This window comes from Atta colombica, unplaced genomic scaffold, assembly GCF_001594045.1.
Source record: "Atta colombica isolate Treedump-2 unplaced genomic scaffold, Acol1.0 scaffold18, whole genome shotgun sequence".
Taxonomy (NCBI): domain Eukaryota; kingdom Metazoa; phylum Arthropoda; class Insecta; order Hymenoptera; family Formicidae; genus Atta; species Atta colombica.
Genome location: NW_017259271.1, coordinates 1,237,190 through 1,240,981, shown reverse-complemented (window position 1 = coordinate 1,240,981; position 3,792 = coordinate 1,237,190). Strand labels below are relative to the sequence as shown.

General features: G+C 30.2%; 1 protein-coding gene across 2 annotated transcripts in view; it reads left to right on the top strand.

Moving 5' to 3' along the window:
• The window catches only part of LOC108686432 (protein CLEC16A), an 11,399-nt gene that overhangs the window by 3,316 nt on the left and 4,291 nt on the right, over window positions 1-3,792 (top strand). The gene's annotated exons all lie outside the window — the stretch shown is intronic.

Below are 3,792 nucleotides of genomic sequence, written 5' to 3'. Positions count from 1 at the left end.
TATATATATATATATTATAGTTAATTAGAAAAAACATTTTATTTATTATTTAACATTTAACACAAATATTACAGCAGCACTTTAGCACAAAATTATTTAAATTATTTTTTTTAATAATGAAATTCCTGTAATATAAAGCTTAATCTACAATGTGCTCTTTGTTTCCTGTTATTTTTTACCTTTTGTTTTTTTGTCTCCTTTGCGTCTCGCAATCATTTTATCAACAATTGTATTTTTTGCTACGTGTTTCTTATTTCTTTCGAAGTTCGTTAACTTTTCAACTTTCTAATTCTCTTAAGCCTATTCTACATGTGCTTTTTGTTTCCTGTTTCTTGCTTTTTGTTATTTTTTACATCTTGTCTTTTTGTATCTCCAACGATATAAAACAAAAACCGAATAAGAAACTTAAGAGAATTAGAAAGTTGAAAATAAAAAAATTAAAAACAAGAAATAGAATTTCACAATAGAAAAATTTTAAATCAAAATGAACTTCAGAGGCTCTTGTCGAAGAATGTGCACAAATGGAGACTGACAACGCATTAAATCTATTTTCTAAACTTTTTCTAAACTTTTTTTAGGGAAGAGGATAAATATCATATTACAATTAAAGTTAGATATTCTTAGTATTTCTTCTTAGTATTAAAAAAAAGAAATGACACGATCGTATATATTAAGAAATCGTATATATTAATAATAACATACACTGAGAAAAAATATAGTTAATTTTAATAAATATTTAATTCAATACTGCCAACTAAACATTTACTTAGTAAATATTTGTTTAATAAAAAAATGATTGTTAAATTAATATTTCTTGTATCAAATACATATATCTTTATATTTAATAAATATGTAACTGGCAGTATTCTAAATATTTATTAAAATTTACTATAATAAATATATAATCTACTATAATAAATTTATTATTATTAATTATTTATTAAAATTGACTATATTTTTTTTCAGTGTAGAAAAGTAGAGATCTTGAAGCCGGTACATCGAAAAAATAAGTCGGTAGTTGAAAGCGAAAGAAGTTTAATTGATATTGATTGTAATTAAACTTTGACACCAAGCTCTTAAGTTCTGATACCAAATTCTATCTGAACATCTTTATTTCATTCAACGTTTTGACACTCTTATATATATATATATATATATATATATACATACACTCTCGAACAATATACAATCTCGCTTTTAAGATTTAATTATATTAGATGAAGTTTTGAGTCTACGAAATCACTCCGAATTCTCGAACGGAGAAAAATTAACCAATTACATTAATCATATAATTATTTAAACACGATTTATTAATTCTTTGTCCAAGATCTTGACAGGAATAATCTACTTTAAAGTAGATTATCAATAAAATTAAATTTAATTTCCGATGAAATTAGAGAAGATATTGTATTTAAAGATTTTGCGTTTCGCGGGTTTCCTCCGTGTCCAGATCCATTCTTGGAAAATGCCAATGTTTCGTGAACCTTGCAGTTCACTTCATCAGGGTGAGGAGCAGCCTGATTCTGAGTCTGTTTCTCCAGGTTGTTCCTTTTTTATACGCTACTTGTTGGAATGATAGAGAGAAAGAAGAGAATTGTGAGTGGGGAGGAGGGAGAGGTGGGGGAAGTAGGTCAGTCCTCAATAATCAGTAGAATAGTTTTCCACATTTTATTCATGTTGTAGCCATTATCTCTATTTTATTAGATTGTTAGAGTATTTTTGTATCTATAGCTTTTCTATACTTTCTTGGAAAGTATAATGATGTAATGTTGACCATTCTCCCAGTTTCTCCAATGTACTTCTCCAATGAATTTACCCACAAGAATAAGATATTTTGTATACTCTTGCAGAGTTGAGTGATCTTTGATCTTTAGGATTTCTTAAGATTTGTTCTTAAGATTTTTTTGGATGGTTTAAAGATAGTTAGTTCGGATATTGTGTTTGTTTAACATTCTGCCAATCCGATCTGTTCCTTTGACATATGGGAGAATGACTAAGATCCTTTCGTCTGATTGTGTGTTAGAGACCGTTGTCTTGTTTATTGATTGTTTTGATTATGTCTTTTTTGTCGTGTCCGTTTTGTTGTAAGGCTATTTTTAAGTGATTGAGTTCTGTTTGTAGATGTTCTTTGTCAGAGATGATGAAAGCTCTATGTACAAATGAATTGATTGCAGACTGTTTTTATGCTGTTTTTATGACTGGATAGTGTGCGACTCGGTATGTAGGTATCTATCTGTGTGTGTTGGTTTTTTACTTGATAGCCAGCTTTCTTATTTACTTGATAGTCAGCTTTCTTAGAGATAAGAATATCTACGAAGAAGTTTTTCTCTATGTCTGTAGTGAAGCGGATATTTGAATATTGATTGTTGAGGAAAATAAGGAATTTACGGAATTCGGCTCTGTAGTGTCTCTATATCACGAATATATCGTCTACATAACGGAACCAAACTTCTGGTTTTTTCTGAGGATCTCTTTTTCAAAATGCTCCATAAAGATGTTGATGATTACAGAAGAAATAGGAGAGTCCACCTGAAGTGCTGCTCCTGAAGTTTGTTCATAAAATTGGTTGTTATAGGAGAAATAAATAGTTGTTAAGCAGTACTCTATTAGGGATGAGGTCAGAGGGGACTTCATATGAGGCTTTTATTATATTTAATGTGTCTTTTATTGGGTGAAAAGGGATTCTACGTCTAAACTTACAAGCAGGTTTGTGGGACGTAGTCAGATTTTTTTAATCTTTTGTATGAAGTCCGTTGAGTTAGTTATGTATGATTTTCCAGAGGTTATAATGTTTATGCTAGGAAGCGGGATAAGTTGTATGTCGGGGAGTGTATGGCACTAACAATCGGTTTGAGTGGGATGTTTGATTTGTACTTTTGGTAGTTCATATAGTCTTAGTGGGAGACGATTTGTAGGTTTTAATGTTGATTTAGTTTTGAAAATGTTACTGAGAATGTTATTTTTTTTTCATCAGGACATCTTAGTGTTTTGCGTGATTGTATTAGTTGGATCTTTGTCAAGCTTTTTATATGCTTTGTCTGAGAGAAGGTCTTCATCTTTCTTTTTCTTACAGTCTTTTTATAGTCTGATATGTTCATGACTACTGTCGTGTTGTCTTTGTCGACTGGACAAGAAAGTATAGAGAAGCTATAGAGATACAAAAACATCCTAACAATCTATAGAGATAATAGGTACAACATGAAATATGGAAAACTATTCTCGGTTATTGAAAACTGATGATTTCCTTCCACCTCTCCCCCCTCCCCCCACTCATAATTCTCTTCTTTCCTTCCATCACTCCAACAAGTAACATAATATAAAAAAGGACTCGAAGAAACAGCTCAGTTAGGTTGCTTCTCGCCCTGAAGTGGACTGCAAGGTTCACAAAACATGACATTCCGAATAGATCTGGACATGGAGGAAACTCGTGAAATGCAAAATCTTTATATAGAAAGCATCCGTGGTAGTCTCAAGAATATTAAGATATTGTATTCCTGAAGATGCACAGTAGCAGAATAATGGCATCCACACATTTCAGCCCTAAGTACAGCTTATAAGACATGAATATAACATTTGATAATTTGATTTCTGTTTTTTATTTTTTATTCTTATATTGTAATGGACAACTTAAAAAAAGTATTTAGAAGCAATTTAATTAGATTTAATTAGATTTTGGTTTTGTCAGTTTATTTCTACCACTTTTAATTACCGACTTGTTTCTTCGTATACCAGTTTTTTCTTTATCTTTCTATAAACTAATCTAATTATGAAATAATCTAGTTATGACAAATC